Source organism: Cervus elaphus, chromosome 6 (genome assembly GCF_910594005.1).
Source record: "Cervus elaphus chromosome 6, mCerEla1.1, whole genome shotgun sequence".
NCBI lineage: Eukaryota > Metazoa > Chordata > Mammalia > Artiodactyla > Cervidae > Cervus > Cervus elaphus.
Genome location: NC_057820.1, coordinates 41,747,581 through 41,772,392, shown reverse-complemented (window position 1 = coordinate 41,772,392; position 24,812 = coordinate 41,747,581). Strand labels below are relative to the sequence as shown.

The 24,812-nt window shown below is 35.6% G+C and overlaps 1 pseudogene; it reads left to right on the top strand.

The window, feature by feature from the left end:
* Nucleotides 1-24,812, top strand: part of LOC122696648 — a 77,267-nt pseudogene that overhangs the window by 41,624 nt on the left and 10,831 nt on the right.

The window sequence follows — 24,812 nt, the reverse complement described above, 5'->3', positions numbered from 1 at the left end:
AATTTCTTTCTAGAAAAGTAAACTTCTATAATTTTAAGCTGAGCTTCATAGTTGCATTTCTTCCTTACTTGGATATGAAGTATTCAACATATATTTTGGATAAACACTTTTCTCTGGTCATGGAAAATAGGTGGTCCAAGATCATTCAGAAGGCTGATACTGTACTTTTTTTAGTATTATGTAAATGTAATTACATTAAGCCAAAATTATTAGCAATAATTTATATCTTTCAATTAGAGTGCTTTGATACAGAACAAAAATGTTTAAAAAAATTAATAGGTCTAAGGGCTATGTCAAATGCACACTGACGTTTCTTCACATTTTGTTTCACCGTGGAGACAAATCCCCTGACAGCGGCTTCTGAGATCACACCGTAAAGCAGCAGCAATGAGGCGATGATGTAGAAGCGATGTGCGCGAGAAAAGTCGCTGCTTTTAAACATATAGCTTCTTTAAGGGTATCATCTATTTTGTTCTCTGTGGCCTTTATGTATAGATTCACATGTTTAATGTAATTTTCTAAATAAGACAAATGGCACACAGTTCACTTTCCTTTTTGTTATTGATGCCAGGAAGTTCCCATTCGTGACTGTATTTTTTAACCAGGGATTATTGATATGATTTTCTTAGTTTCACTCTCCACTTTTATAACTTGCTTTTCTTTTCATCATTCTTTGTTCATTACTCTTTTCAAATGGATCTTTGTCATATTTTATGTTAAAGCATATATAATTATTTTTTAAAATTTCAAATCAAATTGCCTTTTAATCATTTGTCTATATAGATGCGGCTTTAAACATGCATGAATTGTTTATGATAAGATGACATTACTTTTCTCATCTCTTACACTTTTTAAAGCCACCTTAGAATTTAGAATCTTAGAATTTAGAATCTTGTAATATGGCTTAATCAAAGAAGGGATACAATTAATTAATGAGTTAAATTGTTGTCAGTCATGACATTTTTGGCTTTTATGAAGGGATGTGCTAATTTCTGACTTTGAATATCAATATTATTAAAACTTGTAATTTAAAACTTCTATTCTTTTTAGTTAAATATATACACACAAATAACTATCTATCACACATGAAATGAATGGAACAGTAGATATTGCAAAAGAAAAGATTGGTGAACTTTAAAAGATAGTTAAAGTAACTTTCCAAAATGAAACAGAGAAAATGTATGGAACTTCACGTTGCCTAATTGGGGTCTCTGAAAAAGGGGAGTGTCAGAAAACATTGAAGTAATGATGGCTAGAATTTTTCAAATTTTATGAAAATAATATATCCACAGATTTAAGAATCTCAATGAATTCCAAACAAAAAAGTTTGAAGAAAACTACCTCGAATCATAAAATAATCATATTGCTCTGAAATATGTACAGAGGAGTAAAGACATGGAGATGATAGCAGATTTCTTATCAGAATGATGCAAGTAAGAAGAAAATAGAGCAGTAATCTTCCATTTCTCTTCATTATCACTCTTACATAGAAGACTTTTAAAATATATATATTTTTCTTAGCACACCTGACTGATGACCTCAGTACTTCAGATATAAGACATATATGTTCAATGTGTTGTAACAACAACACAGTTGCTAAGCTGTGTCCAATTTTGTTCAGTGCCATGGATTGCAGCATGCCAGGTTTACCCAACCTTCACTATGTCCTGGAGTTTGCTCAAACTCCTGGCATTGAGTCAGTGATTCCATTCAACCATCTGATCCTCTGTCGCCCGATTCTCCTCCTCCCTTCAGTCTTTCCCAGGATCAGGTCTTTTCCAGTGAGTCAGCTCTTTGCATCAGGTGGCCAAAGTATTGGAGCTTCAGCCTCACCATCAGTCCTTCCAATGAATATTCAGGGTTGATTTCCTTTAAGTTTGATTGGTTTGTTCTCCTTGCTGTCCAAAGGACTCTCAAGAGTCTTTTCCAGCACCACATTTTTAAAGCATCAGTTCTTCAGCACTCAACTTTGTGATCCAACTCTCACATCTATACATGACCATTAGAAAAACCACAGCTTTGACTATACAGACCTTTGTTGGCAAAGTGAAGTATCTTCTTTTGAATACTTCATCTAGGTTTATCATAGCTTTGCTCCCAAGGCACAGATGTTTTTAACTTTTTTCCACTGTAATTTTGGAGCCCAAGAAAATAAAATTTGTCACTGTTTCCACTTTTTCTCCTTATATGGTGCCATGAAGTGATGGGGCAGGATGTTATAATCTTAGTTTTTTGGAATGTTTAGTTTTAAGCCAGCTTTTTCACTCTCCTCTTTTACCTTCATTGAGAGGCTCTTTAGTTTCTCTTCACTTTCTGCCAGTAGAGTGCTATCACCTGCATATCTGAGGTTGTTGCTGTTTCTCCCAGCAATCTTGATTCCAACTTGTGGTTCATCCAGCCTAGCATTTTGCACAATGAATTCTGCATTTAAGTTAACTAAGCAGAGTGAGTGACAATATACAGCCTTGACATACTCCTTTCCCAATTTTGAATCAATTCATCGTACCATGTCCAGTTCTAACAGTTGCTTTTTGACCTTCATGCAGGTTTCTCAGGAGACAGGTAAGGTGGTCTGATATTCCCATCTCTTTAAGAATTTTCCAGTTTGTTGTGATCCAGTCAAAAACTTCAGTGTAGTCAATGAAGCAGAGGTAGATGTTTTTCTGGAATTCCCTTGCTTTCTCTATGATCCAATGGAATTTGGCAATTTGATCTCTGGTCCCTCTGACTTTTCTAAATCCAGCTTGTACATCTGGAAATTCTTGGTTCACATGCTGCTAAAGCCTAGCTTGAAGGATTTTGAGCATTACCTTGCTAGCATGAGAAATGAGTACAATTGTACAGTAGTTTTAACATTATTTGGCATTGTCTTTCTTTGGGATTGGAATGAAAACACATTTTCCAGTCCTGTGGCCACAGCTGAGATTTCCAAATTTGCTGACATACTGAGTGCAGCACTTTAACAGCATCATATTTTAGGATTTTAAATAGCTCAGCTGGAATTTCGTTATCTCCATTAGCTTTGTTCATAGTAGTGATTCCTAGGGCTTCCCTGGTGACTCATATGGTAAAGAATATGCCTGCAGTGCAGAAGACCTGGGTTCCATCTCCGGGTTGGGAGGATCCCCTGAAAGAGAGCATGGCAACCCACTCCAGTATTCAAGCCTGTAGAATACCCATGGAAAGAGGAGCCTGGTGGGCTGCAATCAATGGGGTTGCAAAGAGTTGGACATGACTGAGCGACTAAGCAAACACACAAAAAATGCTTCCTAAGGCCCACTTGACTTCACACTCTAGGATACCCATCTCTCAGAGTTTTGTGAAGAACACTTGTGATAATAATTGGAAACAATTTTGGCATACTCCAAAATCAGAAATAAGCAAGAAGTATAATTTTCTTTAATTTTTATAATACAGTGTAAATTTTATTTATTAAAAAATGTAATAAATATATAAAAATGGATATATTGAATATATAATATACATATATAATAAATATATTTATAAATATATTTACTAAGTATATATTAATAAAGTACATTTATATATTTATATAAATATAAAATATATATGTTTTAGTTATATGTTCAATATAAACATGTATACATATACTCACATCATGTTGTATTATAAAAAATAAAGAAAATTACACTTCTTGCATATTTCTGGTTTTGGAAGGAACCATGCCCCTCCTATGAATGTAGTCTATGTTCCCTCTGAGGCACATCTTACATTACATTGGAACTATCAGATATGTCATTGTCTATGTTTGGTTTTTCTCATGTACCTGAAAATGGCAACAAAATTCAGACATTTAACTCATTTTCTCTCGAATGTTTGTATTGGTTACCAGATGTATTACTTAAATTTAAAAATCAAACCCACAGTATCTTCTTTGTAGAGAAAATAAGCTCTTCTAAAATTACAACTATATCCTTTACACAGATTATGGTCAGCTCACGGAACATAATCAGTTTAAACCAGAGGGTCCCCAACCTTCAGGATCCAATGCCAGATGATTGAGGGGGAGTTGATGTAATAATAATAGAAATAAAGGACACAATAAATGTAATGTGCTTCAATCATCCCGAAATCATCTTCTCTTCCCATAGTCCATGGGAAAATTGTCTTCCACAAAACTGATACCTTGTGGCCAGAAGGTTGGGGACCACTATATTGCAGGATCCTAACTTGGGTCCTTCACCCCATCAAGTTACATTCCACATGTTGTCTATAAATGAGTTGGAACACATTTATGTCTACTTGTATTAGCTATTCTAACCAGATATTCTGTCAAATTTTTACAGTATTCATTTTAAGAAGCACTTCATCAGAAACTTAATATAGCTAAATCTTAGGTAGTAATATATTTTCTAATTCTCTTATAGATTTTTATCAGTTTATATTAAGTTAAATAAATTTGCTTAGGTTATAATATCTGATTTCCTTCTGAAGTCTCACTATCAAAAATCTCTCTCTCTCTGATTATATCCTATTCTTCCAATTTACTCATTAAAGAACCTCTACTACAGTGAATCTTTGATTTCATTGAGATTTCTAATACATTTGTTGTGCACATTATCATTATTAACCGAAAATCTCTGGTGTTCATTTTTCCTTTCCTAGTCTACAATTCATACTCCATCATTATCATTATTTCTTACTTTTATTTCATATCCATAATACATGCCTAAAGCTATTAAAGTGACCTAAACCCCAATACCCATTTGTTTTCTCACAATCTGTACTACAGCCCATAACTGCTTGGTTGACCTGAATCATTTCCTATCACACATTTTAAACAGACCCTCAAGACTACTTAGCTCTCTTTTAGGGCTTTTTTGTTGGGTTTGTGTTCTCATGCCATGATATATTCCTTCTTCCTTTTAACTCTAAACTTCGTCACCTTTAATCTGGGTTGAGTATTCATCTTTTAACTCATTGAGAAAGCAGAAGTTACCAGAAACCATTTCATTCAACATTCCACCATCGAATCTATAGATTTGTCAATTCCACACCCCAAGTTGCTCCTTCTTATCCTTTCCTTAGCAAGTCTTATTGATTGTATCTCTGAAAAATGTATTGATTACATATTTGAATTGTTTTGAAAATATCTGTAAATTTTTAGATTCCTTTACTATGTAATTGATCTTTATTTTCAGTTGCTGTTAGCTATTATTTGAATTACTCACAATACCTCCTGTCCATTTGCTTCAACTTCTTCTCTGTGGGTGTTAATTGCTCAGTCGTGTCCGACTCTTTGCGACCCCCTGAACTGTAGCCCACCAAGCTTCTCTATCAATGGAATTATCCAGGCAACAATACTGAAGTGGATTGCCATTCCCTTCTCCAGATCTTCCTGACCCAGGAATCAAACCCTGGTCTCCTGTATCATAGGCAGATTCTTTACCGTTTGAGCTACAGGGAAGTCCTCTTTTCTATATGACAGTAAAAGTGATCTTTTAAAATGTAAGTTGGGTCACATTGTCCTACTACTTAAAAGTTTGAGTTGTTTCCCAAAGCTCTCAGAAAAAATTTCACACTCTTACTGTGATCTATGCAGTTGGGCATGATTCACCTTTGTTGAATCAGAAAACCCGCTTTACTGTTGTACCCTTCTGAAAGCTATTTTTATTTATTTTTGTGGAGAAGTACATGTTGGGGGGCTTCCCAGGTGACACTAGTGATAAAAACCCACCTGCCATTTCAGGAGACATAAGAGGCATGGGTTCAATCCCTGGGTCAGGGAGATCCCCTAGAGGAGGGCACCGCAACCCACTCCAGTATTCTTGACTGGAGAATCCCATGGACAGAGGAGCATGACAGTCTACGGTCCATAGGGTTGCAAAGAATTGGACATGACCAAGCAACTTAGCACACACGCATGTACATGTTGTATCCATGTTCCCATTAAATTTGCCCACAATTTCCTCTTCATCTGGTTGCTTCCTTTTCATTTTTAAGTCTTATCTTACATGACATGTGCTCAAAGAGACTCTCCCTGACTACTTTATTTAAAGCAGTTTTTCCGTTGGTGATCTCTTGTCTTTCTAATGTTTTACTAGCTCTTATTCATACTAAAAGTATTTTCTTTGTCCTTTTCTTTTTGTCTGTCTACTAAAGTGTACAATTCCACAAGGTCAGGTACTCTTTCTTCTAATTTAGCACTTTTTCTCCAATATCTTTAATGGGGTCTGTCATACTGTAGATGGTCAGTAAATTTATTTTTTGACTGAATTGCTCCTCATCAAAAGTATTAACTCTTCTCATTTGTAGTGTGTGCATGCATGCTAAGTAAGACTCTGTGAACTGTAGCCCACCAGGCTCTTCTGTCCATGGGATTCTACAGGCAAGAATGCTGGAGTGAGTTGCCATGCCCTCCTCCAGGGGATTTCTCCGACCCAGGGATTGAACCCATGTCTCCTGCAGCTCCTGAATTGCAGGCAGATTCTTTACCTCTGAGCCACTGTGGAAGTCCCTTATTTGTAGTAACTTTTGTTAATTTACCTTTGCTTTCCAAACATTGCTATTGGAATTGGGGCCTAATTACAAATTTTTAGGATATATTTGAAGTTTGGATACATTTTCCTCCATTTGGAGGTTGAGTGGTATTAAGAAAACTCCCTACATAGGTGCTTGATTTTCTCTAATACCTAATTCTAGACTTTATCATGGTCAATGCTCTGGTTCTCTATTACAGCATAATAAGCTATCACCAAGTTTAGAGGCTTAAAACAGCATCTATTTTGTTATTCTTTATACTGTGGATCCAAGATTTAGGCAGAGCACACAGGGAAAGACTTGTTTCTACTCCACAAAGTATAGCATCTCAGTTGGGATAAGTCAAACAACTGGGGGCTGGAACAGTTGGCTAGCCAATCGCTAGACATCTCTTCATATTATCTCAGAGTTTCTTTTTTGTTGTTGTTTTTTCTACATCATCTTCTACCTTGGTGTCCTCAGAATCATAGCCTCATGAAAGGTGGACTTCTTACTCTGACAGTTCAGAATTCCAGGAGCAAGTATTCTGAGAGAGGAAGAAGATGATGTCAGTCTCTTGAATCTAGGATCTGAAAGCAGATATAGAATCACTTCCACTTATGCTATTTGTCAGAGCAACCACGGACCTGCCAACATTCAAGAGGACACCTAGAGGAGTTGCAAGCAATCTGTAGCTATTTTAATCAACCAAAATAAGGGGCTGAATTTTGAGTGCAAGTAGGGATACTATTAAAAAAATAAACAAGAGAAGGGCAAATCTTTCTTATTAATGGTGTTTTGAAAACTCAATGGCCATTTCTGCCAATTTATAATTGATAATTTATTCCTTTCAAAGATGAAGCCTATAGTGTATTAGCATCATATTCTCTGGGCTTCCCTTGCAGCTCAGTTGGTAAAGAATCTGCCTGCAGTGCAGGAAACCCAGGTTCAACCCCTGGGTTGTGTAGAAGTTAAAAGTCTTTGTACCTGCAGAATCAGGATCATGACCCAGACTAATGTTGTCAGTAAAAATGTCAGTATAAATTCAATGACTGGCCTTCTGTCTTCACTGTGGCTATATCTCTTAACCTAACATGCAATTTCATTAATGCATATTAAACACTTTTAAATATGGGTTTAACACATATTAAACCCATATTCTTTACTGAATGCTTATTCATTCTAGTTTTGGTGTTTCAAATGTTGGCAATTACTTATATATATCTGTGTACTTTTATGTCATAAAAGTATAGAAATGTGTATAATAATAATAATTTGGCTGACCCAATAGAACACCTTTAAGCTTTTCTTTTTTCTTTATTTCCATCTTTTGGTAATAGAAATTTTCATTCACTGTGTGATTGTGGTTTTTGTTGTTGCTATTCTTTGTGGTCATTGTTATTTTGCTCTTCTTTGTTTTCAACATTGGGAAAGGTGAAAGGGAGGAACCTCAAATATTCCAAATACAAGAAGGAAAACCTAAGCTTTGAGCAACATATGTGTACTTTAACCTTTTAAATATTTCATTTTACTTAATTGTCACAACAAAGCTATCACACCAAATCCTCCTTATGTAATTGAAAAAACAATGTTTAATTTGCGTTAATGAAACTGCATATTAGGTTAAGAGATATAGCCATAGTGAAGACAGAAGGCCAGTCATTGAATTTATACTGACATATTTACTGACAACATTAGTCTGGGTCATGATCCTGATTCTGCAGGTACAAAGACTTTTAACTTCTACACAAATGTTAGATTAGTGGATCTCTAAATTTTCTATTGGTTGTAAAACTCCATGAAGATATACATTCTTGAAAGAGATAAAATGTCTTTTGAAGATTAGCAGAAAACAATTTTTATCAGTTAATTGAGTTATTGAAATAGATGGCAAATTAGAAAGTAGGACTTATGTTGGAAGTTCCTTGGTTATAATTCACTTTTACTTATCCCCAGAAATAACTTTTCCTGTCTTTTGAAATTACTCTTTGGTCCGGAAACACCTCCTGAACTATGCTTCCTTTTTCATGAAAGTTAGCCTGCGTTTACAGCCAAATGGCTTTTTTTTATTTTAAATTATTTCCTGTCAGAATTTTGGATGTCCATAGGGTTCTGTTCATTTTGTACTATTTCTTCCAGTTCAAGCTGGCACCTTGCTGAATATGAAAATGTTTGTAGATATCCTGTGAATCTTTTTTTTTTGTCACCACATTTGACAACAGCAACAAAAAATAAAAATACCAGTAGATTTCTTCAAAACAAGCACTTTTCTAACATATTTCTCCTGAGTAATAATGTCCTTATACTTCCTAGGAGGCCTATTATTTATTTAGAGAACTGTACTTTTAAAAACTTAAAATGATCTTTTGTCTGACTAAATAATCCTTTTGGGTGCTATTTTTATCTTTCTAAGGTTTTAACAAAATGTTTTGTAGGCATACCACTGGTTTCATTTTTAGACCATGTGCTTGTATTAACTATCTGTTGTTTAATAACAAATCATCCACAAATTAGTTACTTAAAGCAAATGCTTATTGTTTCATAAAGGTTTTGAATATCAGAAACCCAAGAGTGGCTTACCTGGGTGGTTCTGACCCAAGCTCTCTGATGATGTTGCAGTTAAGCTGTTGGTGGGGCAGCCGTTATCTGACAGCTGAAGGATATACATTCACACTTACAACCATGGAAGCTGGCAGGGGCTTCAGCGCCTTCCTCTGAAGGCCTCTTCATGCAGTTGGCTTCTTCCAGAATAAGTGATCAAAAGCGAGAACAAGATGACACGCTATTTCTTGTGGCCTGCTCTTGGAGTTAGAGACCATTAATTCTCCTTCATTCTACCAGTTAGAAGTGAGAGCCTAGGTCCAGCCAACGCTCAACACAAAGGCACGGATATCAGGAGTGGGGGTCTCTGTGAGTCAATTTGGAGGCAGACTACCATAATGCATTTCGTCAATTTTGGATAATTCTTGGGCAGTACCATCTCAAGTTTTACTGATGCTTTGTTATTACTCATAGCTCTTCATACAACTCCAAACACGCTTATTATATCTTTTCATCATGGGTTTTTTCCCTCTGTTTTCAACATCATTTTTTTGCTTTGTGCTTTAATCTCTGTTCATTCTACTGACCTGTGTTCTGATTTTTCAATGATCTTTTCTGCTCAGTCTAGTCAGATGTTAAGTCTGTCTACTGAATTTTAATTTCAACCATTGCATTTTTTTGGCTATATGATTCACCTTTTGTTATTTGTTTTTACTTCTGTTCTTTCTGTTTTTTTTTTTTTTTAAATGTTCTTTGAATTAACATGCTAATCCATGGGATTTAAAATTTGTTATCTATTATTTTCTCTATCTCTACTTTTCACAATTTTGATATTTTGAGTTTTGTCTCCTTATGTTACAGGTAAGTTTTAGCTTACATGCTGGGTATTATGTATTAAACATAATACAGATTCTGCATAATAATATCTTCCTTCAGAAAGGATTTCATTTTCTTCCAGTAATTAGGATAAGGGCATATCACCCTCTTAGCCAATGTTGATAAATTTCCAGTTTGCCTTTTTTTCCCTCAGGGCATTATATTTGTAAAGTTGAACTGAAAGGCTGGGATATTTACTTGGCCCCTTATACTTGAAAAAACCTTAAATGCTAACTTGCATCTAATGTGATAAGGCTGTCGAAATATCTGCTTAGCTTTAGAAACTGCTATAGATTTGTCATTTACAAATATTACCCTAAGAATGAGAATCTTTGGCAACAAAAAATAAAAATAAATAGCATTCAGAATGTTGGACTTCCTTTTTTCTGGTTCCCTTTCCTCTGCATCTTGACCCATAAAGTCATCCTTATTTGTTAGACTCAATGACAGACAGTTTCTGTCTGCTCAGCCCAGTGAGACTGTCACAAACTCTGGACCACTGTGCGCTTTTGCTCTTTGATCCCAAACAGTAAATAATCAAATTTCAAGCCTGGGAATAGGTGGAAATTTAGCACGCACATCTGTGTATTTCCTGTCCTTCAAAAATATTCTCTCTCTTGGTTAGGGTTAGGGTTAGCGGTTAGGGGTTAGGGTTAGGGTTAGGAAAAAAAAAAGAAAAAAAAAATTCTCTCTCTAATGTTGGCTATCATGATTAATTCTTGATGCCTTCAAACACTGTTTTTGTGTGTTAGCCAGATTTTATAGCTGCTATTAGTGGGAGATTTAGTCTAATGTCAGTTATTTTGTCTATGCCAAGAGTGAAATCACATTGTTATTGCAACGTATATGCATATTTAACACACAGCTATGTAGTTCAGAAGTCCAGATATGGCTCTGATTCTATATAGGATATACTGGAAGCCAGAGGATAGATATACTGGTTGAAGAGAACATCCTGATACAATCCAGATAAAAAACAGATGAATATTTTTTTTTCTGATAGTGGAAAATTAGTTCCTCTGATGTCTGCCATGTCAATTGAGCTAAAGTCCAATTGTGCTAAAACAGTATAAAGACCACAAAATAGAAGATTAATTCTGTTTTCCTAAAGAAGATTTTTCATGGAACTATTAAAACCCAGAGAGAAATATATTTCATTGAGATTAATGGATAATGTCTATTGAATGCAAAAAGTTAAAACTATATTATGTCTACAGTTCTGAACACTTTAGCCAAAAGAGGATGTAATTTTATTTATAAATTCTTGCTTTGAACTGCATTTAGCTTTCTCAAAAGTCTATCTAGGCAGTAAAACTTTCTGTGATTTCCTGAAAATAGTTTTACTTTTGATTCTGGCTTTCTTAAGCATAAAGGTTAGATTATTTAAATTTGTTTATATAACAAAGAACTAATGTGATAACATAACAAGGCTCGGAGAAATAAAGTTATAGTATATTTGAAAATGGCAAATATGCTTTAGGAAAACATTTTAACACTTACATTTTTACACTCAACGTGTGATTTTATATTAAAATACTATAATGCCAATTCATTTTTAAAAATTGATTATTAATAATCAAACCTGAAATTTATTGGCACATTTTACTGAAACGCCAATCCCCTCCCATGAAACTCTGAAAAAAAAACAAATAAAAACTAAATACGTTAAAACGTCCTGCAAAGTCATGCATGTTTCTAGTCCTCAGATAAAATTACCAACTTTTCCAACTTCATCTCCTATCTCTACCTAATTGCTTCCTTCTCTTCAGCCATTTGAATTGTGTTATTCATTCAAATTGTCAAGTTATTCTCACCTAAATATTTTTGTTCTTACTTTCTTAAGTTGAAGAGCTCTTTTCTTCCAGATTTTCAAATGGCTTTCTCAATTGTTTCACTTGTCTTTCCTTGATTTTTATATTTTTAGACTCCATCTTCTCATTAGTCTAACAATATAATATTACTCTGCTCTTTTTTCCAGATTGCTTTTTTGAAGTAGCTTCTAACATTATGTATTTGTTATTTTACTTGCTCACTATCTCTTTTTTCCCACTAAAGTGTCAATTCCATGAGAAGTTGTATTATCAGCACAAATATTAAAAGAGTAAGTAGCTTCTATTTATTATTGAATAAAGCACTCCCAGGCTTCTCACATACACACACAAATAGAAAAAGACAGGATGTAGCTATTAAAATAGCATTTGTAGAAATAATTATCTGTCAAAGACATCATGTTTCTATTGAATTTTTACTAATAATTTCCTTGAGACGCAAACTGATAAATTTGATCCCATCTTTAAAGATATTTTGGCTCTCTGGACTGAGAAGCAAAGTATTTGGATTCTAGTGATGAAACACAGCTAGTAGTTAGGTATGTGTTCCCTGCAGGGTGAGAGACATGGATTCAAATCCCAGGTTTATCTTTTGTAGCTGCTTTTGGGCAATATTGGAAAAGTTGTTCTCTACACCTGCTTGTTGTCTATACAGTGAAATGACTATAATTACAATACTTCAGAGAGAGAGGAATAAACTATGTACAATCTAAAACAGAATGATGAAGCTATAAAATTTAGCTATTATTTTCACTATTAGTTCTTATTTCATGAGTTACAGGCTATGAATGACCTTTTATGTCTCTGAGCCTCATTTTTCTTGCCTTCAAAGAATAGCACTCGCAAAACTTAAAATGTTTTTCTCTTTGAAGGCAGAGAATAGTCAGTGATTGTTTTCACTATTTTAGAGTGTTTCAATGCTGAAGAGCAATAATTAAGTTGTCTATTCAATTCTCTCTTTTCCAAAATAAGTAAACAATCTCCAAGCTTTTAATACCCTCAAGGTTGTCTCTTTATTTCTCAATCAGATACTGGCTTCATGATGAGTACAAGACATCTCTCTGCTGTTATTAAGGTACACTCTCAAATAAACAACTTCTAGGTCACTGTGTCTTTTCCCTGCCTGGGTCACTGTGTCTTTTCCCTGCCATGTGGATGGGCCAATGTTAGCGGGAATAGTTGTTGTTCAGTCACCAAGTCGTGTCTGACTCTTTGCGACCGCACGGACTGCAGCACACCAAGCTTCCTTGTCCCTCACCATCTTCCAGTTTGCCCAAGTTCATATACATTGAATCAATGATGCCATCCAACTATCCCATCATCTAATGCCCTCTTCTCTGCCTACAGTTTTTCATAGCATCAGGGTCCTTTCCAAGAAGTCCGCTGTTCACATCAGGTGGCCAAGTATTGGAGCTTCACCTTCAACATCAGTCCTTCCAATGAATATTCAGGGTTGATTTCCTTTAAGATTGACTATTTTGATCTCCTTGCTTTTCAAGGAATTCTCAAGAGTTTTCCCCAGCATCACAGTTTGAAAGCATCAATTCTTTGGCACTCTGCTTTCTATGTTGTCCAGATTTCACATTTGTACATGTCTACTGGAAAGACCATAACCTTGGCTAAACAGACCTTTGTCAGTAAAGTGATATCTTTGCTTTTTAACACACTGGTAGTTTTGTCATAGCTTTCTTGCCAAGAAGCAATCATCTTCTGATTTCATGGCCGCCGTCACCATCTGCAATGATTTTAGAACCCAAGAAAAGGAACTCTGTCACTGCTTCCACATTTTCCCCTTCTATTTACCATCTTTGGCCTAGATGCCATGATCTTAGTTTCTTTAATATTTAGTTTTAAGCCAGTTTTTTTTTTTTTTTCACTCTCCTCTTTCACCTTCATCAAGAGATTCTTTAGTTCCTCTTTGCTTTCTGCCATTAGAGTGGTATCATCCACATATCTGAGGTTGTTAATATTTCCCCCAGCGATCTTGATTTCAGCTTGTAACTCATCCAGCCTGGCATTTTGCACTACTCACTCTGCATACAAGATAAATAAACAGAGCAACAATAAACAGCCTTGCTGTACTCTTTTATCAATCTTGAACCAGTCAGTCGTTCCATACAGGGTTCTAACTGTTGCTTCTTGACCCACATACAGATTTCTCAGGAGACAGATAAGATGGTCTAGCATTCCCATCTCTTTAAGAGTTTTCCATAGTTTGTTGTGATCCACACAGTCAAAGGCTTTAGCATAGTCAATGAAACAGAGGTAGATGTTTTTCTGGAATTCTCTTTCTTTCTCTATGATCCAGAAAATGTTAGCACTTTGATCCCTGGTTCCTCTGCCTTTTCTAAACACAGCTTGAACACCTGCATGTTTTCAGTTCACGTGCTGAAGGCTAGCGTGGAGGATTGTCAGCATAATCTTACTAGAATGAGAGATGAGTGCAACTGTCCATTGATTTGAACATTCTTTAGTACTGCCCTTCTTGGGAATTGGGTTGAGAACTGACCTTTTCCAGTTCTGTGGCCACCGGTGGGTTTTCCAAATTTGCTGATATACTGTGAGCACTTTAATAGCATTATCTTTTAAGATTTTAAATAGATCCACTGGAATTTCATCACCTCCACTTGCTTTATTGGCAGCATTGCTTCCTAAGGCCCACTTGACTTCACACTCCAGAATGTCTGGCTCTGAGTTAGAGACTACACCATCTTGGCTGTCCAGGTCATTAAGGTCTTTTTTGTACAGTTCTTTTGTGTAGGTTTTCCATCTCTTCTTGATTTCTTCTGTTTCTATTAAGTCTTTACCCTTTCTGTCCTTTATTTTGCCCATCTTTGGATGAAATGTTCCTTCAATATTTCCAATTTTCTTGAAGAGATCTCTAGTGTTGCCCTTTCTGTTTTTTTCCTCTATTTGTTTGCACTGCTCATGGAAGAAGGCCTTCTTGTCCCTCCATGCTGTTCTCTAGGACTTTGCAGTTAGTTGAGTGAAGCTTTCTCTTTCTCCCTTGCTTTCTGCTTGTCTACTATTTGAAAAGCCTCCTCAGACAACCACTCTTCCTCCTTGCATTTCTTTTTCTTTGTTATGGTTTTCTTGGCTGCCTCATGTATGGTATTATGGACCTCTGTCCATAGTTCTTCAGGCACTCTGTTTACTAGATCTAATCCCTTGAATCTGTCCATCATCTCCACTGTATATTCATAGGGGATTTGGTTTAAGTCTCATACCTGACTGTCCTAGTGGTTTTCCCCACTTTCTTTAGTTTAAGCTTGAATTTTGTTATGAGGAGCTGATGATCTGAGCTACAGTGGGAATAGACTAGTCTTTGCTTTTTTCTGCCATGGTGTATATGGAGTCAGCAAAACTGGTATCTCCTCTGAACTTTCACTATATTCTTTATGTCTTTAAGTCAGCGTCATTTATAAGAGGATGTTTTCAAGTTCATTTAAAACAAACAAACAAACCTCAGTGTAGCTTAAATAAAGAATGGATTTTATTGACCTATTTATCCGAAAGGTTAGAGGCAGGCAATATTGGATCCAGTCTCCCATAGGACTTCACATCTGTCTTTCTGATATACTTTGATGATGTAAGTTTCCACACTAGAGTTCCAGACTCTCCTATTAGGATAGTAAGATCAGTAGGACGTATTCAGACTGCACCTTTTCACACATTTTTATGGTTTACATTTCAAGAGAAATTAGAGTTTGTCTTCTGTTATCTTTTGAAATTTTAGAAATTACTTTTTACCATTGATTGGAATCCATTTTCAGTGGCCAGAGAGGTTTGTTTCAGGAAGTCAATTCCGCTAGAGTCATGTAGCTAAGAATGGGAAGATCAAAAACTGTTGATGGAGAAAGAAGTGGAACTGAAGAATCAATCTGCAAATGTCTATCAACCTATTTTAAGTTACACATTTTCACATTGAGAAAACCTGTCTGATAAATACCACTAGGAATATAATAGTAAAACAAAATTTGGTTTATTTTAGTTTTCTGCAGTATTGGTGAACATTGTCCTTGAGGAAAAATGGGGCAGATAACTAAAAGGGGATGGGAAGGGACTTTTAATAGGGCTCACATTTCTGCCTAATGCCTGTTTCTAATGAGCACCTGGAAGAAGCATGAAACATTACTAGGTGTTTATCACAGCAGTCTTACTCAGGAGGGAGGAAAAGCAGGACTGAGGAAATCACTGGTCAGGAAGCCATAATTGCTTAGATTATGTGGCCTTGGCCATGTCTAGTTGAAAACATTCATTTAGTTTCTGTTAGAAATGCTATAGTCTGATTACCTGTCATACTAAGAAGATGATTTTGTATTCTGTTTTTACAGAAACTACAAAGTTAGAATAAATGAGGAATGCTATAAAAACAAAAAAAAAAAACAAAAAGTGAACCAAAAAAATATTCTAATCTGAAGAATTGAGGTTGGAAATTAAGGTTACTTCAATAGTGACCCAAATAGTTCAGATCCTTTAAGCAAAGGCAGAACGTTTCATTCTCACTGATTTAATTTCAGACAGTTTCGTTTCTCACAGCTGAGGGTTTTAATCAGCAAGGCTTCTCAGAACTATGTGTTTGAAGTGAATAAAAGAAATCTTTACATATTCAAAATGAATAGCTGCTACAGTTTAAAAACAGATTTTTAAACTTGCAGTTTTAGGTTCAAAGCAAAATTGAATGGAAGGTACAGAGATTTCCATACACTGCCTCCCCCTTGTATACATGGCTTCCTGAATTATCAGTGTCCCCCACTAGAGTGGGACGCATTTCAGTGGAAGGACGCATTCAAACACTAGAATCACTGCAAGCTTACGGTTGACAGTTAAGTCCACTCTTGGTGTTGTATTCTGTGTGTTTGGACAAATGTGCTGACATTTCGCATCTGTGTGTGCTTTGGCCCTCATTTGTGTCTGACTGTTTGTGCTCCCATGGGCTGTAGCCCGCCAGGCTCCTCTGTCCATGCAATTCTCCAGGCAAGAATACTGGAGTAGGTTGCCATTCCCTTCTTCAGGGGATCTTCTCCACCCAGAGACCGAACCCAAGTCTCTTATGTATCCTGCCTGCATTGGCAGGCTCAGTATAGCTGTTTCAAATTAAAATCCAATTGTAGTCACTTAAATTGCAATATCTGAATTCTGTGGACTTACCCTAGTCGTAAAAAGTCAGCATTCCTACTCTCCTACTCCTGGGGATCTTCCTGACCTTCTCTAGGGGATCTTCCAAACCTAGGGATCAAAACTGAGTCTCCTGCATTACAGGCAGATTCTTTACCGACTGAGCCACTGGGGAAGCACCAGCATTCTGATATCAAACTGCATAGTCTGACTGCCCCCAAATTCTCTGTGCTCTACCTGGTCATCCTTCCCTGGCCTTGACTCTGGTGTGCTCAGCCACTCAGTCAGGCCCAGCTCTTTGTGACCCTATCAACTGTAGCCCGCCAGGCTCCTCTGTCCATGGGATTCTCCAGGCAAGAATACTGGAGTGGTTGCCATGCCTTTCTCTAGGGGATCTTCCTGACCCAGGGATCGAATCCAGGTCTCCTGCATTACAGGTGGAGTCTTTACCAGCTGAGCTACCAGGGAAGCCTGACCCTGACCCTTAGAAACTACTAATTTTACTTTTTTCTGTTATGATAAATTTACCTTTTCTAGATTGTCATATAATTGGAATCATACAATATGAAAACTTTCAGATTAGTTTCTTTACATTTACTAGTATGCATTTAAGATTGTTCCATGTCCTTTCATGGCTTGATAGCTCATTTCTTTCTATCATGGGATGATATTCCATAATATCAATGTAGCAAAGTTTATTCATCCATATAGGGAATGACAGCTTAGTGACTTATAAGCTTTGGCAGTTATGAATAAAGCTGCTATAAATATCTGTGTGTAGGTTTTTGTGTGGACATAAGTATTCAGTTCAAGGAATTTAATTGCTGGATCATATGGTAAAATTATGTAAGTTTAGTAAGAAACCATCAGACTGTCCTCCAAATTTCACTTTCCTACCAGCAATAAATGAAAATAACTATTAATTCACATCTTCCCCAGAATTTAGTGTTGTCAATGTTTCATATTTTGGCCATTCTAATAAGTGTCTAATGGCATGTTGTTATTGTTTAAGTTAGCGTTTTCCTGATGAGAAATGATGTGAAGCATCTTTTCATATGCTTATTTGCCATCTGTATATTTTTGTTGAAACATCTGTTTAAGGTCTTTGGACCATTTTCTAATTGGATTGTTTGTTTCTTATTGTTGAGTTTTAAAGTTCTTTGTATATTTTGGAAAATAGTCCTTTTTGAGATGGGTATTTTATGGATATTTCTATCTGTGGCTTGTCTTCCTACTCTCTTGACATTGTCTTTGAAAGAGCAGAAGTTTTTACTTTTAATGATATGCAGTTTGTCAGTTATTTCTTTCATGGATTGTGCTATATTGGTTCTCTCCAAATTGTCATCATACAGTTGGGTATATATTTCCTTTTCTCCCTTGCCTTTCACTTCTCTTCTTTCTTCAGTGATTTGTAAGGCCTCCTCAGACAACCACTTTGCCTTCTTGCAATTCTTTATCTTTGGGATGATTTTGGTCATTGCCTCCAGTACAATGTTACAGGCCTCAGGCACTCTGTGTAACAGATCTAATCTTTTGAATCTGTCACCTCCACTGTATAATAGGAAGGGATTTGATTTAGGTCAAATCTTAGGGCCTATGGTTTTCTCCACTTTCTCTAATTTAAGCCTGAATTTTGCAATAATGATCTCATTATATGGGCCACAGTCAGCTCCAGGTCTTGTTTTTACTGACTCTATAGAGCTTCTCCATCTTTGACTGCAAAGGACATAATCAACCTGATTTCGGCATTGACAATCTGGTGATGTCCATGTGTAAAGGCGTGTCTTAAGCTGTTGGAAGACGGCGTTTGCTATGAACAGTGTATCCTCTTGACAAAACTCTGTTAGCCTTTGCTCTGCATCATTTTTTACTCCAAGGCCAAACTTACTTGTTACTCCAGGTATCTTTTGATTTCCAACTTTTGCATTCCAATTTCATATCATGAAAAATAAATCTTCTTTTGTGTTGGAAGGTGTGGGCTTTCTGGTGGCTCAGCTGGTAAAGAATCTGCCTGAAATGAGGGAGACCTGGATTCTATCCCTGGGTTGGGAAGAATTCTGGCCTGGAGAATTCCATGAACTGTATAGTCCATGAGGTCACAAAGAGTTGGACATGACTGAGCGATTTTCACACACACACACACACATACACACACACACACATGAAATGCCACATAGTATGAAGTATTGTAGATCTTCATAGAATTGGTCAATTTCAGCTTATTCAGCATTAGTAGTTGGAGCATAGACTTGGATCACTGTGATGTTGAATGGTTTGTCTTGGGAATGAACTGAGATCACTTTGTCATTTTTGAAATTGCACCCAAGTACTGCATTTCAGAATCTTCTATTGACTATGAGGACTACTATTTTTCTTCTAAGGGATTTTTGCCCACAGTATTAGATATAATGGTTATCTGAACTAATTCACCCATTTCTGTCCATTTTAGTTCACTTGCCTGAAATATAGATGTTCAATCTTGCCATCTCCTGCTTAACCACATCCAATTTACCTTCATTCATAGAGCTAAGATTCCAGATTCCTATGTAATATAATTCTTTACAGCATTGGACTTTACTGTCACCAAGAGACATATCCACAACTGAGTGTCATTTCTACTTTGGCTCAGTCACTTCAATCTTTCTAGAGCTATTCATAATTGCCACCTACTCCTTCCCAGCAACATATTCAACATGTTCTGATCTGGAGGGGCTCATCTTCTGGTGTCATAGCTTTTTGCCTTTTCATACTGTTTATGTGATTCTCTAGGCAAGAATACTGGACTGAGTTGCCATTTCCTCCTCCAACTGAATGCAGTGTTCCAGAGAATAGCAAGAAGAAATAAGAATGCCTTCTTATATGAACAATATAATGAAATAGAGAAAAACAACAGAAAGGGTAAGACTAGAGATATCTTCAAGAAAACTGAAGATATCAAGGAATATTTCATGAAAAGATGGGCACCAAGAAGGGCAGAAATGGCAAGGACCCGACAGAAGCAGAAGAGATAAAGAAGAGGTGGCAAGAATACACAGAAGAACTATATAGAATTGGTCTTAATGACATGGATAACCATGAAGGTGTGGTTGCTCATCCTGGAGTGTGAGGTCAAGTGGGACGCATTACGAGAAAATTGAAGAAAAGCTATGAGAAACCTAGACAAAGTAATAAAAAGCAGAGACATCATTTTGCCAACAAAGGTCCATATAGTCAAAGCTATGGTTTTTCCAGTAGTCATGTACGGAGGTGAGAAAGTGAAATGGAAAGTGTTAGTCATTCAGTCATATCTGGCTCTTGGCGGCCCAATGGACTGAAGCCTGTAGGCTTCTCTGTCAATTCAGAATTGAATAAAGATTTGATCCTTTGCCTCTGACAGTCTTGTTAGAAATTTTCTTGGTCTTATGTATTATGGTTTACTCTTCTGCCTGAGATTGTCTTTTTTAATATAAGTGACTAGGGAACATTTCTGTCTTTGTTTGATAGGTAACATGAAGTTTTTAAGACTTCAAAGAAATTTTATTTTCTAAAATAAAGACATTGTCTTAGTTCCATTGGATTGAACTTCCCTTTTGTTATTTTTCTGCCCTCTTTTAAAATGATTTTGATCTCTAATTCAGAGAATCTATGATATGATGAAAATTAATAAAACTTCTTTTATCTATTGATGTGAGATTTTTAATATTAGAAATTTATAATAAAATACATTAACAAGCATTTAGAAAATGAATATATCTTATTTATTTTGATCTAGTTGCACTTACTGGTGATAAAAACAATGTTTAGGTCCCTTGCTTTTCCTCCCAATCACCTAAGTATACCAATGACCATTTCAAAATACTTCCAAGAAAACTTTCAAGAATACTTTGTTTGATAATTATGAATGTCCCTTAAAAGAAGTTCTCTTTGTTCAAGAAATTAAAAACTGACCTGAAATGGAGCAGAGGTAGATCAAAGTTGAGACAACTCTATTCACACAAGAACAACAAAATGATAATCTGTGAAAGTATTTTGCCTTAACTGACATTTATAATCTGCTCCTTAAAATATACAAATATAGAATAGGATGTTCTGTTAGAGAGCTGACAATTGGAAAAGAAAGAAAAAAACACCCTGCTATTAATAAGGATAAGTTGGAGGGATATTTCCTTAACTATGACAGTTTGGAAAGTAAAATCTCATTATGCGCAGAAAGGAGTGAAAAAAAAAAAAAAAAAGGTGTTTGCCTTGACAGCTTGAACTGACTCTTCACTCTCTCTGGTCCTTCTCAAGGGCTCTGCTTTCATTCATCCATCAGACACTTTTGAACATCAATTTGTCAGGCAATGTTCTAAACTGTAGAGATATATAATGGCAATTATTAAACTAAACCAAATCCTTGCATTTAGAGAACTTTCTAGTGAGGGGAGGCAGAAATAATTCAATAAGGAAATAAATATATAACATCCCAAATAAAATAGGGATGGGATTTGGGGACATTTAACGTGTATTGATATTTATTTCACATCTATCCTATGCAAGTGCAATCTCACTTCTTGTAAATCTTGTAAGTGCAAAGACAGAAATGCTTCATCCTTGGGAATTCACAGGGGGAAACACAGATGAATAAACAAGTAAAGTTAGCAGATAAAGCTTTATAGAATAGCAAAAATGGAATATAGAAACATATACATTCTTACTTATTCTTTCCAAGGTTATGGTAATTGGGAAAATGCCATTAGCATGAGCTGGCTAGGCATGTGTGTTAAGTCGTTTCAGTCATGTCCAACTCCCTGCCACCCGCTGGAGTCTAGCCCATCAGGCTCCTCTGTCCACGAGATTCTCCAGGCAAGAATGCTGTAGTGGGTTGCCATGCCATCCTCCAGGGGATCTTCCACTGTCCGGGATTGAATCCATGTCTCTTATGTCTCCTGCACTGGCAGGCAGGTTCTTTAGCACTAGGACCACCTGATAGGCTTTGTCCTCAAAGCTGGGAGAACAGTAACTGCCTGGTCAGTTGGCAGCCCCACCCTGGTGATAAGACTGCTCATTACTGAATTTAAATAGATTTTTACTACAGAAAAGGAACTGTAAATGAAAGAACTCTGAGTATTCTACAGAGCATCCTAGCTTAATAGAAACATAATAATAACCACAAAATCTAAACATAGGTAGTTTAAAATTTTCTAGTTGCTTGATAAAAAGTGAAATTAATTTTAATAATATATTTTATTTAACACAATTTGTTCAAAATATTATCATTTCATTGTTTAATTACTACAAACATATTAATGAGATTTACACATTCTTCTTTCCATACTGTCTTCAAACTCTAGTATGTATTTAAAGCTAAGCACAGCTTAATTTGAAATATAGTTATATTTTAATTGTTCAATAATTCTTGGCTGCCATATTATACAGCATATCTATAGAACTTTTCATCTCACTTCATCCTGCCTTTTCTCTGAGATTTGTTTCTTAATTAATAAAGATATGTAGAGATTTCAGCATGGTCAGAGTATGGATTTTTTTTTATTTTTTACAAAATTGCAACCTGCAATTTAGGGGGCTTTTTTATTTGTTATGTTAAATATTTGGTTAATATTTCTAATACATTTCAAGGTAGTAGACATTTATATGTAGAGAAAAAAGATGCTTTATCTGAATAAGCTGAGTTTCTGCAAGTCCCTTATCCCTACTAAGTAACTGTAAAATCATTATTTTAAGAAGCAAACAAAATTTTTTCTTTCTTTTTTTTCTTGGTCCAATAACAATGAGAATATAAAGGTCAGGCTCAAGTGTCCCAAGTTTTCCTGAAGCTGTAAAGCACAGTGTAGCAGACAAGACACTGCGTTTCTCCTGGTACCTCATTGAATTACACGGTCACTAAGAACTGCCAACTTGCTGACTATATATATTTTTAAGTCCAAAAGGCAAAAGCTGAGTATTCACCATTGACCTTCTTGTCAAAAGTACTGGACAATTTTTCTCGATGCTGACAGCTTGTATGATTTTTCTCCTGTTTCGTCCTTACAGCCTTTTCTCTCAGGTGTTTTCTTTCTGTGCTTTTTCAGAACACTTGTTCAGGTGATTTTTGAATTTATAAACTCACTAAAGTATAAGGTTGGATTTAGTCAATCAAAACTGATTGGAAAGGTAGACTTTAGGTGTCCAAACCCGGTATAAATAAAATGCATCATTTAAAAAGTAATCTAATTTTGATATTTAATTAATCAGTTGTTGATAATTATGACTCAACATAACAATGAAAAGATGAATAATGAAATATCCCCCAAATCTAAATGCAGTGATATTCTTATAGGTTACAAATTATAAAGTTATTATTTTATATATATAATTTGACCAGAAAATTTAAAAAGTTAATTGTTCTTCACTGCAATAATTTATGGTTGACTTCTATTTTTTAATTCTTTCTAATTAAGTAGTTAGTTGATAGCTTCTATGATGTTCCCCTGCCTTTGTTTCAGGTCAAGTGGTATTGAAGCATTAATATTTTCTAGTTTGCAATTTTCTCATTAACACAACTTGAGGACACCCATATGTTCACCCCAAAACAAAGCAAACTGCAGTCATCAAATACAACAGAATGTGTCACAAAACCCTGAACATCCTTTGGCGATTTACTAAGGGAATGTTTAAACCTCTCAAACAAATTTAACATTTACTTCTATTTGTGTTTTGTTGGTCCACTTTACTTGAGATATTAACTTGAGAAAGAACATCTGCCAAACCTTAGGTTTCCTCTTGTTAGTATAAAATAAAAAAATGTTAAGGATTTTTATTCTAAACATAATTTTATTTTTTAAGTTAGTATTTAAAACTTCGGGATTGACCAAGTTTACTAACTGAACATTTTTATAGTTAGATTATAAAGGTGCTTAAACATGTCTGTGTTGTGTGCATGCTAAGTCACTTCAGCTGTGTATGAGACTATGCAGCCCTGTGGACTGTAGCCCACCAGGTTCCTCTGTCCATGGGATTCTCCAGGCAAGAATATTACAGTGGGTTGTCATGCCCTTCTCCTGGGGAATCTTTCCGACTCAGGGACCTGTGTCTCTTACTCCTGCCTTGGCACTTGTTCTTTACCACTAGTGCCATCTGGAAAGCACAAACATGTCTGTGAGTGTTATTTATTTTATCTTGAGACTACAGATTTTTAACTTAAATATAGATTCTGTTTTACTGAGTTGAACCTCTCTTCTAAATGATCATAATTATTTTTCTTTTGATGTATATTCCTCCTTTACTTTCCTTTGGTATTAGAATCTGCAGCTATCTTACAATGTCAGTTTTAATTCCTGCCTTTTTTTTTTTTATAGCATGCTATGAAAACTACATACAGACTTTTAGAATGCAATTAGATATTTGATAGTTACTCCTTTCAAAATTTTTACAATGTAAGGAAAGCATCACTAAAAAATGAACAATGGGATAAAGAGACAACTCTAGAAATCCCAAATGGCCTATTCAAATCTAGGGACAATTGCAGTGGTCCATGTTGTTTCACCAGAGATCTAGGGTCCTGCTTAGGTAGTTACACAGGTAAACTCAGGCATCTGCAATGTATTTTTCTAGCATCATTTTTAAATCTAGTTATTACCATCCTATTTGTTATTAAGAAGATAGAGAGAAAACACAAATATCTAGTTATGCATTGAAAATTGCAAAAATAGGATATCTTATTGTTAGCTGTCTAAGGAAAAGGGCCAACATAGGTTCTCAGGATGCTTTTTAGGACAAAGTCCTGATAAATAATTTGTACCAAAGGAAAATATTTGAAAGAACAGATAAACTGAGGTAGAGAGTGTAGACCAAATTTTATGAAAAAAGTACCTGTTCAATAATTTTTTAAACTTTTTAAAAATGAGTATAGATGAGAGAGTAACACTTTCACTAGATTCACTGTAAGTCACAAAAAAATGAAAACAAGACACAAGGAGATTCTTCACCCAGGTTTCCCAGTGGTAATAT